Below are 20407 nucleotides of genomic sequence, written 5' to 3'. Positions count from 1 at the left end.
CTTTGTCACACTCGCTGCTTCATTTTGCCGCAAAACCCAGCAGCCTTCATTATGTTTTCTTTTATAATCTGAAAAGTGCTCTCTTATGTGGGCGATGTACCGGTCCGTTGTGGTAAAGAAAGAGCTGAGCCAAAAGGCAAAGCTTTCGATTTACCAGTCGATCTACATTCCAATCCTCACCTATGGTCATAAGATTTGAGTAGCAACCGAAAAGATGATGAGATCGCAGATAAAAGCAGCTGAAATGAACTCTCTCCATAGGGTGGCTGGGCTCACCCTTAGAGATACGGTGAGGAGCTCAGACATCCGGAGGGATCTCAGAGTAGAGCGGCTGCTCCTTCGTGTCGAAAGGAGTCAGCTGAGGTTTTCCAGGCACATCTAACTGGGAGGAGAGCTCGGGGTAGACCTAGAACACGCTGGAGAGATTATATATATCTTATCTGGCCTGGGAGTGCCTTGGGATCCTCCAGAAGGAACTGGAAAGCGTTGCTGGGGAGAGGGACGCCTGGAATACCCTGCTGCCACTGGGACCTGACTTCGGATAAGTGGAAGAAGATGGATGGATGTGGTCGCTTATGTAATATACTGCTCAGATACAAACATTTTTTTTCTGTAACTTTTAATTTTGTGCTGGAAAATGAACGTTTGGACTCTAAAATGTTTTTGTACTGACTCGATAATGTAGAAGTCATAAAACAGAAATCTAACAAAGTTTGTATGAAAATAAATACTGTGTGTATGACTTTTCCACAGTACTGTATATCAATAAGGTTCTGGGATTTCATAGTGAGAGCAATTATCTCCTAAACAAACTAAAATCTCAGGCACTGAAGACCTCGTTCACTTCAGATAAGATCAGCGTTCATGGTTCCACCATTAGAAAGAGCAAAAATGGTATCTGTGGATGAGTTTCAAGGAGAAAAAAAAAAACTCTGCTGACCCAGAGGAACATAATAAAGGCTCGTCTCACACCGACCAAAAAACGCATCTTGAAGCCTTTTGAGATCATATTCTGTGGACTGAGGAGTTGAAAGTGGAACATTTTGGAAGACCTGTGTCCCATTACAACACAGCATTTGACAATAAGAGCATCATTCTAAAAGTCATATACGCTAATCAGTCCATGAGTTGCATGACCTTCCTTCAATAAATAAATATAAAATGATCTTATAAAACCTGTGCTTGGTGCTTACTCATGTTCTGCCTATCCTGTCATTATTTCTTATAAGAACCTGAAAACATTTCCTGTCACAAATGTGCCAAAATGGAGGAAGTCAGGCAGGATGGGGAAAACCCTTTTTCATGGCACTGTACAACAATTTACAGGACAAAGGGAGGAAAAAAGTCAAGCAAAGAAGCAACAAAACTTGTTTCAACTATCTATTTGTAAAATCTGACCGTTTTTCTACCACAAACACTTGCTAAAAAGAAAACAGCAGTGTTTTTATTATAGAAGCGTGAGACATTTTAACACAAAATAAGCACAAAATAACACAGTACACTTTACAAAATGAAAACTCGGGACTCGAGGGGGAGGGAGGGAGGGAGGGTGGGGGCAATCATGGGAGGGGGATAAGGGGGGAGGGGCAGAGGTATAGGTAACCCAGCACAAACAAGCAGTCCGGTCTGCAGCCATGACGGCGCCCCCCCAGCTTGTCACACTGGGGGTAAAAAGCAGCGACCGTGGGAAGTGGGGGAAGGAATGCAAGAGCGTCTCACTGCAGTGATCTTTAGGGGGAGTTGTTGTTCCAGCAACGGCCGTGGTCAAGGCCAGTGCTGTCTGAGGGAGCCGAAAGCAGATAAGATTGGGATTGTTTGGTCTTGGGACGAGTAGGCGCATTCTTTTACATGACTACTCTGTTTGTCCATTCTGGTCTCCAAATCGATCCATTTTCCTTTGCAAAGCCAAAAGCTTCTCCCTGATGTTATCCATGTTGCGGTTCAAGTTCTGAATAGCCACAGTCTGAGTGCCGACAGCTCTGCCCACCGCTTCAATCATGTCGGGCAGCTTTATGGGGCTTTGGACAACTGTCACCGTTTTCTGATTTCCTCGATACACCAGGGCAATGCCTAATCCAATCAACAAAAGTCCTGTAATCATGGTTCCAAATAGGTAGATGTCTTCAATGTCCTCCACAGAAAGGACCGCCAGGCACACGACCCACCACCACTCCCACCCATCCATCGTGTAGCCAGCTGCGAACGTTCCGGCAGGGCAGGCCGGTTCCCCCAAACCCAGATTTCTCGTCGAGAAAATTGTGTCAATTGCGTGAAGAGACCAGTTTATCAATTCCATGATTTTTAGTTTGGAAAGCAGTGCGGAGTCTCTCAAAAGTATAGACAATAGACAGATGAGACAGAGAAGCAGAAGCAGGAAAGATAAGGGAAGGAGAGCCAGAGAAATGCGACCGCCTTCCGTGAGAGCACGGAGCAAAAAAAAAATTGTATTGTATCAGAAGCTCACATACGGTAAATTGTTTTTCAGGTTAACTATCCCAAGTTTTTAATCTACCATCAATAATAACAACAATAATAATAATAGTAATAATAACAATGAGACTGTCAATGATGGCGTAGCTGACTCTGGCCCTGTCTAGTCCAGAAGGAACGATCTAAAGTGGGCCACCTTGCGCAATAAATGTCGCAACCTATATACACTATATACAGGCGATATCCACCCTAGGAATACCGATGTATTTGCCAGAAGGAATCCAAAACGGCGAGGAACTGACCAAGAAGAAGCGATATTTGTTGAACTGCTCATTAAGGCTTAATTAGTCCATTACTTCATTAATAATTGTAATGAAGCAAATCTGGGTAGACGTTATAGGCACCCTAGGTGCCCCTACCTTCATGCCAGAAAGAATCAAAATCGGTGAAGAATTGAGGGAGAAGAAGCGATTTGTTTGGAAACTGCTCATTAGGGGGTAATTACTCCATATCTTCATTATTAATTGCAATTATGCAAATTTGGGTAGAAGCTATATACACTCCAGGCAGACCTACCTTCCTGCCAAAAAGAATCAGTGAAGAATTGAGAGAAGACGCGATTTTCATGAAATGTGAACGACGCTGGACAGACGACGGACGACATATGATGGCATGAGATGATAATAATAATAATAATAATTATTATTATTATTAACAGTTTGCAAGACTAACACCTTATTAATTAATTAACTAAGTAATTAATTAATCTCATCTCATTATCTCTAGCTGCTTTATCCTGTTCTACAGGGTCGCAGGCAAGCTGGAGCCTATCCCAGCTGACTACGGGCGAAAGGCGGGGTACACCCTGGACAAGTCGCCAGGTCATCACAGGGCTGACACATAGACACAGACAACCATTCACACTCACATTCACACCTACGGTCAATTTAGAGTCACCAGTTAACCTAAGCTGCATGTCTTTGGACTGTGGGGGAAACCGGAGCACCCGGAGGAAACCCACGTGGACATGGGGAGAACATGCAAACTCCGCACAGAAAGGCTCTCGCCGGCCACGGGGCTCGAACCCAGACCTTCTTGCTGTGAGGCGACAGCGCTAACCACTACACCACCGTGCCGCCTTAACTAATTAATTATTAATTAATTAGTTAACAAATGCTGGAGAAGGTACTTCTTAGTATAAAGAATCTGAGCTCAAAGCCATATGGCTTTGTTTCTCAAAAGCACTGTGACCATTAGAGAGGAAATACTACTTTTATGTCCTGTTTAATGGTGATCATGTTGTGGGAAAACATGACATCCCTTGGAGTTGTAAATGACTGAATGTTTCCAGTTAGTAGAAAGTAGCCGAGGTGGTAACTGTGTGATAATCTAGCTGCTGGATAACTCTTGCATTCTGAAAAAAGGAGATCTTTAATGGATTATTTATCTAGTTAAGGGTTCTTCGCTTCCTGAGAAGGTTCAAACTTGGAAAGCTTTCTGATGGTGAAACTCACTGGACATAATGAAGTAGCATTTAATGATTAAAGAAATGTTTTGGCCAATTAATTTTCTCAAGGTGCTTGAATCCAAATCCCAGAAGACCATAGCACTGAGTAATGTTTTTCATATTGGAACAGTCATTACTGTATAAAATATCCGTCAGTGAGTGGATTTGTCAGACTGTATGTATTACTGACTGAGTATGTTAATCTTTGTATGAATGAATATGGCTATTTTAGTAAAATGTTACTAAAACATTAAACCATACACACTCTATTAAAAATGTATCAGCATGAAGCGTTTTTGCTTTTTGTTTTTTTTTGAGAATGCTAGTCACCCTGTCACCTCAACATAGGGTAGACATTATTGCTAGATAAAATAAAAGGATAGCTAGTTGTGATAAGTCAAATAATAAGTATTCTATCCACATTCACTGTATATAAGTAATCGCTCACTCTAATTGGCTACTCTACAACTAGGATATCAGCTTAAATATCGTGAGTAGAGAAAAACAAAATGGCGGCGCATGTTGCTGAGCTGACTGAGGATGAAATAAAAACTCTACTTGAAAACAAAACCCAAAAAATTGTTATCAAGTATTTAAAAGAAACAGAAATAGCTTTTTTTTCTCCCCCCCAATATTGCTTGCTCCACACTCCAGCCCAGTCGATGGCAGTAATGCACCTTTTAGTTGGTTTGTCAACCGCCAAAAAAACCCTAAAGAAGAAAAAGAAAACCCCCAAAATACCAAAAAAAGCAACAAAATATGGAATAAAGTATTTGATGATACTTTTTTGTTTTAAAATAACTATTCTTATAGCATTTTTCACAAATTGCTCCTGTCATTTTGCCAGTTTGTTTACATTCTAAGCGGAAATGATTTTGTCGGATGCTTCGTTCAAAGTTTTTATTTATTGAATTTGTAAAAATATAAAAATGCTCTGTTTCTCAAAATCTAGTGAATGTGGATTGAATAAAATAGTTATTTCACTCAATCTCGTTATACACTACCGTTCAAAAATTTGGGGTCACTTTGAAATTTCCTTATTTTTGAAAGGAAAGCACTGTTCTTTTCAATGAAGATCACTTTAAACTAATCAGAAATACACTCTACACATTGCTAATGTGTTAAATGACTATTCTAGCTGCAAATGTCTGTTTTTTGGTGCAATATCTACATAGGTGTATAGAGGCCCATTTCCAGCAACTATGACTCCAGTGTTCTAATGGTACAATGTGTTTGCTCATTGCCTCAGAAGGCTAATGGATGATTAGAAAACCCTTGTACAATCATGTTAGCACAGCTGAAAACAGTTTAGCTCTTTAGAGACGCTATAAAACTGACCTTCCTTTGAGCAGATTGAGTTTCTGGAGCATCATATTTGTGGGGTCGATTAAATGCTCAAAATGGCCAGAAAAATGTGTTGACTATATTTTCTATTCATTTTACAACTTATGGTGGTAAATTAAAGTGTGACTTTTCATGGAAAACACAAAATTGTCTGGGTGACCCCAAACTTTTGAACGGTAGTGTACATGGCTTATAGTCGTATGACTCAACTTTGTGGAATAATTGTTAAATAGCTTGCCATAATATGAAACTCTTCCATTATGCAGAAGGAACTGACTTGTTGCTAAAGATTGTATCCTGTCACAGTTAATTGTAGTGTGCCAACCAGAGGCTCAGTTGTACAAGAAGCACTGTACTCTCTGAAAGGCTTTCATTTTAAGCATACATTGTATGTACCAAGGGGCCCAGGTGTTACGCTTGATGTACGCACCAAGGGGCCTGGGGCCCGTAGTGGTCAGCGTTAAGCGCCAGGGGGCCTCACGTTAGGCATTTTCAGTCCAGAGGAATGTTTTCAAAGTTCTTAGAACTGCAGGAACTCTGAACAATTGTCGTTTTTAGAACACTTTTGATGGACTTTTTTAGCTCCTACTTCAGAGTAGGTGCTCTCCCAAGCACAAGAGGAACCATGAGTGGCATAAGTGTACACTGATTGGTCCAGATGATGGTTCGAACACCTGAGGCAAAGGAGGCTGCAGTATGCAGCACTGGCAACCAGCAGTTTTAAAAAGTTGTGTAAAATGTGAGCCAACAGCTCTTAATGTCAACATTAAAAAATAGAGGGGGAAATGGACAAACAGTTTACTGACAAAAAGCTTTACTGAACTGATACGCAATTGAGGGAAAACAGTATCTCAGTGAAATATAAACATCTTAATTAAACTATGGTCTTGTCCCTGGATTTTTTAGCCGTCACGTAAGAAAACCCTTAGTCTATGAAATAATAATTCACACCAACATGTTAGGTAAACATATATTAAGCAATCACCAACTATGGATTTGCTCTTTATAATGTAAAATAAAGAATTTACTGTGGCATGAAACACTTCCTTATCTCCTCCATTCTACAGCGCAGTGGAATGATCTGTTTCTATAGAAACATATCTGAAATACAACACATGGAACTGGACAAGTTGATATCTTAATGTTGTTCGTTTGCTGTTTTCACAGCAAAACAAGAACACTGATGGACAGGACACACACAAGTTCGTATGAAAGCTAGTGACATCACTATAGCGAACATCGGCCAGCTTGCATCTCTTCAGCCTTCTTTCTGGGGTGCAAATACGAAAAGAAAAAGCCCTTTAAGATATATATTTTTCAGGGGAGCTCTCCAGGAGGTGGCTTCTCTCAGTGAATTCTGAGAATTGTTTTGTCTGAAAGTGCCTATTGTAACACTGTGAGGGCTCCTTCAACACAACGATAGCACGACAATATTTAGTTGCGCTAACACAAGTACACAAGGGTTTTCTAGCTTTTCATCATGATAAGATTAACTAATACAATGTGCCACAGGAACAAAGGAGTGATGGTTGATGAGAATGGGCATTTGGTATGCCTATGTACAACCCCGATTCCAAAAAAGTTGGGACAAAGTACAAATTGTAAATAAAAACGGAATGCAATGATGTGGAAGTTTCAAAATTCCATATTTTATTCAGAATAGAACATAGATGACATATCAAATGCTTAAACTGAGAAAATGTATCATTTAAAGAGAAAAATTAGGTGATTTTAAATTTCATGACAACACCACATCTCAAAAAAGTTGGGACAAGGCCATATTTACCACTGTGAGACATCCCCTTTTCTCTTTACAACAGTCTGTAAACGTCTGGGGACTGAGGAGACAAGTTCCTCAAGTTTAGGGGTAGGAATGTTAACCCATTCTTGTCTAATGTAGGATTCTAGTTGCTCAACTGTCTTAGGTCTTTTTTGTCGTATCTTCCGTTTTATAATGTGCCAAATGTTTTCTATGGGTGAAAGATCTGGACTGCAGGCTGGCCAGTTCAGTACCCGGACCCTTCTTCTACACAGCCATGATGCTGTAATTGATGCAGTATGTGGTTTGGCATTGTCATGCTGGAAAATGCAAGGTCTTCCCTGAAAGAGACGTCGTCTGGATGGGAGCATATGTTGCTCTAGAACCTGGATATACCTTTTAGCATTGATGGTGTCTTTCCAGATGTGTAAGCTGCCCATGCCACATGCACTAATGCAACCCCATACCATCAGAGATGGAGGCTTCTGAACTGAGCGCTGATAACAACTTGGGTCGTCCTTCTCCTCTTTAGTCCGAATGACACGGCGTCCCTGATTTCCATAAAGAACTTCAAATTTTGATTCATCTGACCACAGAACAGTTTTCCACTTTGCCACAGTCCATTTTAAATGAGCCTTGGCCCAGAGAAGACGTCTGCGCTTCTGGATCATGTTTAGATATGGCTTCTTCTTTGAACTATAGAGTTTTAGCTGGCAACGGCAGATGGCACAGTGAATTGTGTTCACAGATAATATTCTCTGGAAATATTCCTGAGCCCATTTTGTGATTTCCAATACAGAAGTATGCCTGTATGTGATGCAGGGCCGTCTAAGGGCCCAAAGATCACGGGCACCCAGTATGGTTTTCCGGCCTTGACCCTTACGCACAGAGATTCTTCCAGATTCTCTGAATCTTTTGATGATATTATGCACTGTAGATGATGATATGTTCAAACTCTTTGCAATTTTACACTGTCAAACTCCTTTCTGATATTGCTCCACTATTTGTCAGCGCAGAATTAGGGGGATTGGTGATCCTCTTCCCATCTTTACTTCTGAGTGCCACTGCCACTACAGGATGCTCTTTTTATACCCAGTCATGTTTCAAATTGACCTAATGAGTTGCAATTTGGTCCTCCAGCTGTTCCGTTTTTGTACCTTTAACTTTTCCAGCCTCTTATTGCCCCTGTCCCAACTTTTTTGAGATGTGTTGCTGTCATGAAATGTCAAAGAAATTTTGCAGAACTTTGCAGAAACTCCTACGGATTCTTTAAAAAAACTTCAATATTTATTTAGAGCTATAATCAATTCCCACGATGATAAAAGAGTGCATAACATTTACAAACGTACTGTACACCACAGAAAGCACAGACAGCCAGTAAAGAGTCTTATGAAATCGCGCGTTATCTTGTGGTAGCGAGACTTCGTTCCACTTTTGATCATGCGCACACCGCATTGCGAGAATCCCGCCAACCGTGAAGTAACATTTTGTTTGAAAAGTCTATTTCCACCTAAGCCGCGACTGAAAAGATTCTGAATGGGCACTCCGGCAAAGAAATTCAAAACACAATACAGCGGTAGGTTTCTCCCTGAATGGAAGGACTTTTTCAATGGCATAATCCAACCGGCAGCCTCCAAAAACAAAGAATACGCACACTGCACACTGTGTTTGCGTGACATCAAAGTTGCAGCGTCGGGAGTGTATGATGTGAAAGAACATTTCAAATTGAAACTACATCAGCAGAATGCAAGCCAAAGGCAAAATCAGCCACTGATGACAGTATTTGCACGCTCAAAAACTGATATGCCAACAACTGGAAAAGACAGAAAACACAAGGTAGTGGGCGTTTTAGTTCAAGTTAGACAGTGCTCTGTTTACCCCCCCCCATACAAAAAAGAACAGTAAAGAACTTATAAGAGTTTACCACTGTCTTAGTAGTAAATCCTTATAAATATAAGGATAAATCCTTATAAGGATTTATAAATAAATATATATGCCATGTATGATTTACTCCTGAAAGTGGCCCATTTTGCATTTTCCTCATACAAATTTGTGAAAATCTAGTATGTATGAAGTGAACATTGTGCATGGTTTTTACAGATAATGTGTATGATGAATTACACCGTCTTTGTATGCTTCATGTAATGTTTGTAGTTTTAAATTATATTTTACAGTTTAAAATGTATATGCCTTTTATATGTAAATCCACATATGTTTGTGTTGGATTTACATATAAAAGGCATGTACATTTTAAACTGTAAAATATAATTTAAAACTACAAACATTACATGAAGGATGCAAAGACGGTGTAATTCATCATACACATTATCTGTAAAAACCATGCACAATGTTCACTTCATACATACTAGATTTTCATAAAAAATTTGTATGAGGAAAATGTAAAATGAGCCACTTTCAGGAGTAAATCATACATGGCATATATATTTATTTATAAATCTTTATAAGGATTTATCCTTATATTTATAAGGATTTACTACTAAGACAGTGGTAAACTCTTATAAGTTCTTTACTGTTCTTTTTCGTATGGGCCAAAGTAATGCTGACTGTGAGAGAGTTTTCTCTCAAGTCAGGAAGATACACACAGAGAGCAGAAAGAACCTGAATGCAGACACACTGACCTGGCCTACTGCAGTGTAAGATCAACACAGACACTTGCTGTGGCATGCAGCCTAGTGAGGTATTGGTGCAGAGTGCTAAAAAGCTGTCATGGAGTACAATTCAGAACATTAGAGTGACACTTTGTGTTTTTGTCAAACTTGGAACTTTGTATTCATTCTGAAGGTTTATTGTTATTAATATTGAATAAAAAGTAACTGGGATATATCATTGTTAATTATCATTCAAATTTTAGGTAAATTATTTTAATTTGCATCTTATAATGATTTTATGAGGGAAATAAGGATTTTGGAGGTTGGTTATGCAGGTCTGATTGACCAAAGGTTGACATGTATGTTTTGGCATCTTTCCTTATATTTTTTCTATTGTTGCAACTAATCTTATGTCTTGAATATAATTTGAGACAGTACAAAAGTATAAGCCTGTGGCTTCTTTTTGAATACTGTCTCACCATTAGAGATGCATTACATTTGAATTACATTTAACTTTAATGAAAATTACAGATTCATTGATTCATAAAAATATTATACCTTGTCGAGAATTTGGGAGGAATTTGGGTCGTTTAAAAAAAAAATCAAAACCATTTCACGGCACCCAAGAGGAAGTTTTAAATACTCCTCCTGGAAGGTTCATTCCATTCAGGTCAGGTCAGGTTAGGATGATGGCAAGATATAGTTGATATCTCATCTCATCTCATTATCTCTAGCTGCTTTATCCTGTTCTACAGGGTCGCAGGAAAGCTGGAGCCTATCTTGGAAAGGAAATTTTGAAACAGTGCTGTCATTGTGATCTATTGAACCACCACACAACCAAGAAACAAAGACCTAATTCCACTGCATATTGTATACATGCTTGTTTTTTTCCGTAAGTAGACAAGGTTATAAATTTCAAGGTCGGCGGTGCATGGCTCAGGGAAATTGGAACAAAATCTTTAAATGTGATTTCCTTCTTTTTCACTTTTAAGCATAACCAGACTTGACAACGCTCGAACTTTACTTCTGGTTATGATCCACACACACCCCTACATACACAAGAATCACAGTTCAGTTCAGGCCTGAATTTTTTTTTTTAGAACTATACACAGTAGAAAATATTGATTATGGAAAGGTGTTTCTCGGCTGCCAAACACATTTTCCAGTACTGATGTGATAATTATGAATAAGTATGCAACAGTGGCCTATTGTTTATTGTAAAATCTCATCTCATCTCATTATCTGTAGCCGCTTTATCCTGTTCTACAGGGTCGCAGGCAAGCTGGAGCCTATCCCAGCTGACTATGGGCGAAAGGCGGGGTACACCCTGGACAAGATAATAATAATAATAATTCTTGAAAAATAAAAAAAAACGATATGTTCTTACCATCAAATACTTTCATTCCATATTTTGTTGCTTTTTTTGTATTTTTGTGGGTTTTGTTTTCGAGTAGAATTTTTATTTCGTCCTCGGTTGGTTCAGCAACACACTCCACCATTTTGTTTTTCTCTACTCACGGTATATGAGCTGATATCCTAGTAGTACAGTAGCCAATCAGAGCGCACGATTGCTCATATCCGGTGAATGTAGATAGAATAATATCCGTTTATTGCTCGGGAATTTGCTTTAGACTGGCTTCTTATACGGTATTTGTTCAAAAGTGTACTGTATCAGCTAGTATTACAGCATTTAGCTACATGAGATCCAACATGTAAAATAAATGTGACAATAAAATAAAAATTAAAAGTAAAATAAATGATACACAAAAACACAACACTACTGAATCAATCAATCAATCTAATCACTGAATGGTAGCATCATGAAGTGTTTGGGAGCTGTTGAGAGTACTTGTGTGCCTTACACGTTTACATTTACAGTAGCAGTCAAAAGTTTGGGCACCTCATGCAATTTTTTTTCTATATTGTTTTTATTCATTAAAAGACACTTCATGTCTGAAAGTAATGATGGATGCTGTTTCTGTTTACTTCGTTGAGAGGTTCTTGGCATAATATGGATTACTACAGGTATAGTATGAATAGGGCTATTGACTGTGTTTTCATTATAATTATCATTTACTGTTTGATCTCAAACACGGTAACAATGCAAGAAATTGCACTAGGTGACTCCCTCATGAAGCTGGTTAAGATAATGACGATAAAGCTTCATCAAGGTAAACGCTAGGTGCTTTGAAAAATCTAAAGTATGAAAAATATATATTTTTAACACTTTTTTGTTTACCACATAATTCCTTATATGTTCCGTATGTTATTTCATAGCTTGTTCGTTCTACAATGTAGAAAGAGTCAAAATACAACAAACCTTAGAAATTAGTTGGTGTGTCAACACTTTTGACTGCTACTGTACGTGTAATCTTATCAACTTACAGAAAGCGATAACAGCTGAACAGGAACCATGCACAGGTGCCAAATAATGGATTTGGAAGACAGGGATTACTGCTGCTTCCTCTATATGCAAATTCAGGAACTGTCTGTTAAGCAGGATGTTTGAGCAGCGTGACTGAACTTATACTATGACTAGAAAGAATATGGCAGAGGCATCGTGGCTCAGGTGGATAAGGCGCCATACCATAAATCCGGGGACCCGGGTTCGAGTCTGACCCGAGGTCATTTCCTGATCCCTCCCTGTCTCTCTCTCTTGCTCATTTCCTGTCTCTACACTGTTCTATCCAATAAATGTGAAAAAAGCCCAAAAAATATCTTAAAAAAAACAAAACAAGGAAGAATATGGCAGTAACTGATAACAGGGAGAGTGTACGGACTGTCTCACGCCTGCAAGTCATATTTTATGGTTGTTTAACTATATACCTGTATATACAGTGTTCTAAAGTATTCATCCCCCTTGGTGTTTGTCCTGTTTCGGCGCATTACAAGCTGCGACACTGTACACACACACACACAAAATTCAATGCTCTGTAGAGCCACCTTTTGCTACGATTACAGCTACAAGTCTCTTGGGGTATGTCTCTATTAGCTTAGCACATCTAGCCACTGGGATTTTTGCCCATTCCTCAAGGCAAAACTGCTCCAACTCCTTCAAGTCAGATGGGTTGCGTTGGTGTACAGCAATCTTCAAGTTATGCCACAGATTCTCAATTGGATTGAGGTCTGGACTTTGATTAGGCCATTCCAAGACATTTAAATGTTTCCCTTTAAACCACTCCAGTGTAGCTTTAGCAGTATGTCTAGGGTCATTGTCCTGCTGGGACGTGAACCTTCATCCCAGTCTCAAAGCTCTGGCTGACTCAAACAAGTTTTCCTCCAGAATTACCCTGTATTTAGTGCCATCCATCTTTCCTTCAGTCCTGACCAGCTTTCCTGTCCCTGCAAATGAAAAATATCCCCACAGCATGATGCTGCCACCACCATGCTTCACTGTAGGAATGGTGTGTTCTCAGGGTGTTGGGTTTGCACCACACATGGTGTTTCCCATGATGGCCATAAAGTTCAGTTTTAGTCGCATTTGACCAAAGAATCTTCTTCCATGTGTTTGGGGAGTCTGCCACATGCTGTTGGGCAAACTCCAAACAGGTGTTCTTTAAGCAATGGCTTTTTTCTGGCCACTCTTCCATAAAGCCCTGCTCTATGGAGTGTACGGCTTAAAGTGGTCCTATGGACAGATGCTCCCATCTCCGCTGTGGATCTTTGCAGCTCCTTCAGTGTTATCTTTGGTGTCTTTGTTGCATCTCTGATTAATGCCCTCCTTGCCTGGTCTGTAAGTTTTGGTGGGTGGCCTTCTCTTGTCAGGTTTGTAGTGGTGCCATATTCTTTCCATTTTGCTATAATGGATTTAATGGTGCTCCCTGGGATATTCAAAGTTTGGGATATTTTTTTATAACCCAACCCTGATCTATACTTCTCCACAACTTTGTCTCTGACCTGTTTGGAGGCTCGTTGGTTTTCATGTTGCTTGTTTAGTAGTGTTGCAGAGTCAGGGTCCTTCCAGAACAGGTTGATTTATACAGACATCATGTGATGGATCATGTGACACTTGATTGAACACAGGTGGATCTTAATCAACTAATTATGTGACTTATGAAGTGAATTGGTTGGACCAGCTCTTATTTAGGAGTTTCATACGAAAGGGGGTGAAAACCTATGCACTGTCCAGATTTCTGTTTTTTGATCTTAATTATTGTTTGTGTCACAAAAAAAAAAAAACAATTTTCACCTTTAAAGTGGTTGGCATGTTGTGTAAACCAAATTGTGCTAACAGTCCAAATATCCATTTTAATTCCAGCGTGTAATGCGACAATTCAGGACAAACACAAAGAGGAATGAATACTTTTGCAAGATGCTATTATCATGTTATACTTTCCCTGACAACATGTTAAACTTCAAACTTAATTTTCCACACTGGACGCTTGTTCCTTGCGCCACAGGAAGTGGCTGTAATTCACACTTACGCCAGGAGTTTCTTGCGAGCCAGGTCGGCTTTGAGCTTGTGAATATGTTCCATCAGCATCCGCTTGTTCTTGAACACGTTTCCCTTTACCTTTAAATACAGGATGTGGTACCTGAGAGGAGAATTACACAGACAGGAGTGTCCACATATTATAGTCTCGCTGGGAGCAAAGCAGGTTAGAAAAATATTCAGAATCATTGCGTTACCTGAAAATAAATTCCATAAGGAACATTATTCTTAAGTCAACAAGCACAAGACAAGACAGACTGTCTCATCACATTCTAATCATTCAAAACAAACGTGCATTCATGACATCATGGCAAATGAGTTGAATCTCTTTTTCAACAGATTTGACTGTGCCACCCCACCCTCCCCCACTCACCATAGTCCTGACCTATCTGTGTTATCACTCCACCACCCCCCCTCTCCCCTCATAATACCTCTGACACCAACAGCTCCCTCCTCACATCACACCACCCCCCTCCGCTCCCTGCCAGACCAAGCCACACACTCCACCCCGACCTCACTCTACAGGGAGTCACACCTCGGCTACACCCCTCGCCTCTCCATAACAGCTGATCAGGTGTTGAAGGAGCTGAGGAGGATCAAGACGAGGAAAGCTGCTGGCCCTGATGGTATCAACACCAGACTGCTTAAGGACTGTGCAGATCAGCTCTGTGGGATTCTTCTGTACATTTTCAACCTGAGCCTCAGTCTGGAGAAAGTTCCACTTCTGTGGAAAACATCATGTGTGGTTCCAGTTCCCAAGACTGTGTACCCCAGGGAGCCCAACCACTTCCGGCCAGTAGCTTTAACATCTCACCTCATGAAGATCATGGAGAGGATTGTTCTCTCCCACCTGCAACACCTGGTGAACAGTGAGATGGACCCCCTGCAGTTCGCATATCGACCGGGCATTAGTGTGGATGTCGCTGTCATTTACCTGCTACACCGGTCACTGTTGCACCTGGAGGGCACTGGGAGCATTGTGAGAATCATGTTCTTTGACTTCTCCAGTGCTTTCAACACAATCCAGCCATCACTGCTTAGGGGGAAGCTGGAGGGAGCTGGTGTCGACTGCCACCTGGCTGCATGGATCATCGACTACCTCATTAACAGACCACAGTATGTGAGGCTCTGCGACTGCGTGTCTGATGTGGTAGTCTGCAGCACAGGGGCTCCACAGGGTACAGTGCTCTCTCCTTTCCTCTTTACACTTTACACATCTGACTTCAGCTACAACACGGACAGCTGCCACCTCCAGAAGTTCTCTGATGATACAGCCATCGTTGGATGCGTGTCAGAGGGGGACGATCTGGAGTACAGAGAGGTCATCGCCAAATTTGTCGCCTGGTGCGAACTGAACCACCTGCGCATCAACGCCAGCAAGACAAAGGAGGTGGTGATCGATTTCAGAAGGACGGTTTCCCAAATTGCACCAGTGAACATCCAGGGTTTGGACATTGAGATCGTGGAGGAGTACAAATACCTGGGTGTTCACCTCAACAACAAACTGGACTGGACTAACAACACAGATGTCCTGTACAAGAAGGGCCAAAGTCGTCTCCACCACTTGAGAAGACTGAGGTCTTTTGGTGTGTGCAGGACACTGCTTAGGACTTTTTATGACTCTGTGGTAGCATCAGTGATTTTCTACGCTGTGGTCTGCTGGGGCTGTGGAAGTTCAGAGAGGGACAGGAAGAAACTTAATAAACTGGTCAGAAGGGCTGGCTCAGTCTTGAACTGTCCTCTGGACTCCATTGAGGTGGTGGGTGAGAGGAGGATGTTAGCCAAGCTGACCTCAATCATGGATAACCCCTCTCACCCCCTACATGAGGCTGTGAGGGCTTTAAGCAACTCTTTTAATAGTAGACTGCTACACCCACGGTGTAAGAAGGAGAGATACTGCAGGTCATTCATACCGGCTGCTGTCAGACTGTATAACACCCACAACTTGTAAGGTAGCACCAATAACCTGTTTGTCGTTATATTTGCACTACTTCACCACTACTACCTCTGCCATCTCTCATCGATGCAATTATTATGTGCAATAATATAGGCCTTAAACTATTTTTAGGCATACTTACATTATATATATATATATATATAATGTATGTTATTTATAAAATGTATGTTATTTATATATATATATATATGTGCGTATATATACAGAGTCTACCTGTAATGTGCAATTTTTCCGAGCCTCTCAATAAGGCAATTTTTTCTTTTCTATACTTTTTCACGGTAGATGATGCAAATAGCCCTCTGTATTTAATCCTTCGTTAGGCCTAATTTTTATTTCAGTTTTATTTGTTATCGGTTTGACTTTTTCTTGCTACTGTAACACGTGCATTTCCCCTATGCGGGATGAATAAAGTGAATCTAATCTAATCTAATTTAATCTCATCTAAATACATTCCTTTGCTTTCTGTTGCCAAGAAAAACAATCAGCTTCCTTGTTGTCATACTTAATGTTGCAGTCTCGAATTACCCAGCAACACGAAGTACGCAAAAAGGTTTTACGTACAACAACAAGCAGTACACTTTGCAAACATGATCCAGAATAAATCCAGAAGAGATTATTCAACTTATTGAAATATAGTGCTGTGCAAAAATCTTAGACAAATGCCATAGACCAAAAATGGATAAAAAAAAATTGAAATGAAATGTTTTAACATAAAAAATAATAATGTAAACAGTAAGGGCCTTTCTGTGCGGAGTTTGCATGTTCTCCCCATGTCCGCATGGGTTTCCTCCGGGTGCTCCGGTTTCCCCCACAGTCCAAAGACATGCAGGTTAGGTTAACTGGTGTCGCAAACCTATATACACTATATATAGAAGCTATATACACCCTAGGAATACTGACATATTTGCAAGAAGGAATCCAAAACAGCAAGGAATTGCCAAGAAGAAGCGATTTTTGTTGAACTGCTCATTAAGGCTTAATTAGTCCATTACTTCATTAATAATTGTAATGAAGCAAATCTGGGTAAAAGTTATAGGCACCCTATACACCCTAGGATTACCGACATATTTGCAAGAAGGAATCCAAAACAGCAAGGACTTGACCAAGAAGAAGCAATTTTTGTTGAACTGCTCATTAAGGCTTAATTAGTCCATTACTTCATTAATAATTGTAATGAAGCAAATCTGGGTAGAAGTTATAGGCACCCTAGGTACCCCTACCTTCATGCCAGAAAGAATCAAAATCGGTGAAGAATTGAGGGAGAAGAAGCGATTTGTGTGGAAACTGCTCATTAGGGTGTAATTACTCCATATCTTCATTATTAATTGCAATTATGCAAATTTGGGTAGAAGCAATATACACTCCAGGCAGACCTACCTTCCTGCCAAGAAGAATAAAAATCAGTGAAGAATTGAGAGAGAAGACGCGATTTTCATGAAATGTGAACGACGCTGGACAGACGACGGACGACACATGATGGCATAAGATAATAATAATAATAATTATTATTATTATTATTATTATTATTATTATTATTATTTACTGTTTGCAAGACTAAGACCTTATTAATTAATTAACTAACTAATTAATTTTTAATTAATTAGTTAACAAATGCTGGAGAAGGTACTTCTTAGTATAAAGAATCTGAGCTCAAAGCCATATGGCTTTCTTTCTCAAAAGCACTGTGACTATTATAGAGGAAATACTACTTTTATGTCCTGTTTAATGGTGATCATGTTGTGGTAAAACATGAAATCCCTTGGAGTTGTAAACGACTGAATGTTTCCAGTTAGTAGAAAGTAGCCGAGGTGGTAACTATGTGATAATCTAGCTGCTGGATAACTCTTGCATTCTGAAAAAAGGAGATCTTTAATGGATTATTTATCTAGTTAAGGGTTCTTCGCTTCCTGAGAAGGTTCAAACTTGGAAAACTTTCTGATGGTGAAACTCACTGGACATAATGAAGTAGCATTTAATGATTAATGAAATATTTTGGCCAATTAATTTTCTCAAGGTGCTTGAATCCAAATCCCAGAAGACCACGATACAGCACTGAGTAATGTTTTTCATATTGGAACAGTCATTACTGTATAAAATATCCGTCAGTGAGTGGATTTGCCAGACTGTATGTATTACTGACTGAGTATGTTAATATTTGTATGAATGAATATGGCTATTTTAGTAAAATGTAACTAAAACATTAAACCATACACCCTCTATTAAAAATGTATCAGCGTGAAGCGTTTTTGCTTTTTGTTTTTTTGAGAATGCTAGTCACCCTGTCACCTCAACATAGGGTAGACATTATTGCTAGATAAAATAAAAGGATAGCTAGTTGTGATAAGTCAAATAATAAGTATTCTATCCACATTCACTGGATATAAGTAATCGCTCACTCTAATTGGCAACGCTACAACTAGAATATCAGCATAAATATCATGAGTAGAGAAAAACAAAATGGCGGCACGTGTTGCTGAGCTGACTGAGGATGAAATAAAAACTCTACTCGAAAACAAAACCCCCAAAATTATCAAGTATTTAAAAGAAACAGAAATAGCTTTTTTTTTTCTCCCCTCAATATTGCTTGCTCCACACTCCAGCCCAGTCGATGGCAGTAATGCACCTTTTAGTTGGTTTGTCAACCGCCAAAAAAACCCTGAAGAAGAAAAAGAAAACCCCCAAAATACCAAAAAAAGCAACAAAATATGGAATAAAGTATTTGATGATACGAACGTATTTTTTTTGTTTTAAAATAATTATTCTTATAGCATTTTTCACAAATTGCTCCTGTCATTTTGCCAGTTTGTTTACATTCTAAGCGGAAATGATTTTGTCGGATGCTTTGTTCAAAGTTTTTATTTATTGAATTTGTAAAAATATAAAAAGGCTCTGTTTCTCAAAATCTAGTGAATGTGGATTGAAAAAAATATTTCACTCAATCTCATTATACACTACCGTTCAAAAGTTTGGGGTCACTTTGAAATTTCCTTATTTTTGAAAGAAAAGCACTGTTCTTTTCAATGAAGATCACTTTCAACTAATCAGAAATACTCTCTATACATTGCTAATGTGGTAAATGCCTATTCTAGCTGCAAATGTCTGGTTTTTGGTGCAATATCTCCATAGGTGTATAGAGGCCCATTTCCAGCAACTATCACTCCAGTGTTCTAATGGTACAATGTGTTTGCTCATTGCCTCAGAAGGCTAATGGATGACTAGAAAACCCTTGTACAATCATGTTAGCACAGCTGAAAACAGTTTAGCTCTTTAGAGAAGCTATAAAACTGACCTTCCTTTGAGCAGATTGAGTTTCTGGAGCATCACATTTGTGGGGTCGATTAAATGCTCAAAATGGCCAGAAAAATGTCTTGACTATATTTTCTATTCATTTTACAACTTATGGTGGTAAATAAAAGTGTGACTTTTCATGGAAAACACAAAATTGTCTGGGTGACCCCAAACTTTTGAACGGTAGTGTACATGGCTTATAGTCGTATGACTCGACTTTGTGGAATAATTGTTAAATAGCTTGCCATAATATGAAACTTCCATTATGCAGAAGGAACTGACTTGTTGCTAAAGATTGTATCCTGTCACAGTTAATTGTAGTGTGCCAACCAGAGGCTCAGTTGTACAAGAAGCACTGTACTCTCTGAAAGGCTTTCATTTTAAGCATACATTGTAATGTACCAAGGGGCCCAGGTGTTACGCTTAATGTACGCACCAAGGGGCCTGGGGCCCCTAGTGGTCAGCGTTAAGCACCAGGGGGCCTCACGTTAGGCATTTTTAGTCCAGAGGAATGTTTTCAAAGTTCTTAGAACTGCAGGAACTCTGAACAATTGTAGTTTTTAGAACACTTTTGAAGGACTTTTTTCGCTCCTACTTCAGAGTAGGTGCTCTCCCAAGCACAAGAGGAACCATGAGTGGCATAAGTGTACACTGATTGGTCCAGATGATGGTTCGAACACCTGAGGCAAAGGAGGCTGCAGTATGCAGCACTGGCAACCAGCAGTTTTAAAAAGTTGTGTAAAATGTGAGCCAACAGCTCTTAATGTCAGCATTAAAAAATAGAGGGGGAAATGGACAAACAGTTTACTGACAAAAAGCTTTACTGAACTGATATGCAATTGAGGAAAAACAGTATCTCAGTGAAATATGAACATCTTAATTAAACTAAATGGTCTTGTCCCTGGGTTTTTTAGCCGTCACGTAAGAAAACCCTTAGCCTATGAAATAATAATTCACACCAACATGTTAGGTAAACATATATTAAGCAATCACCAACTATGGATTTGCTTTTTATAATGTAAAATAAAGAATTTACTGTGGCATGAAACACTTCCTTATCTCCTCCATTCTACAGCGCAGT

Source organism: Neoarius graeffei, chromosome 20 (genome assembly GCF_027579695.1).
Source record: "Neoarius graeffei isolate fNeoGra1 chromosome 20, fNeoGra1.pri, whole genome shotgun sequence".
Taxonomy (NCBI): Eukaryota; Metazoa; Chordata; class Actinopteri; order Siluriformes; family Ariidae; genus Neoarius; species Neoarius graeffei.
This window is presented reverse-complemented; position numbering follows the sequence as displayed.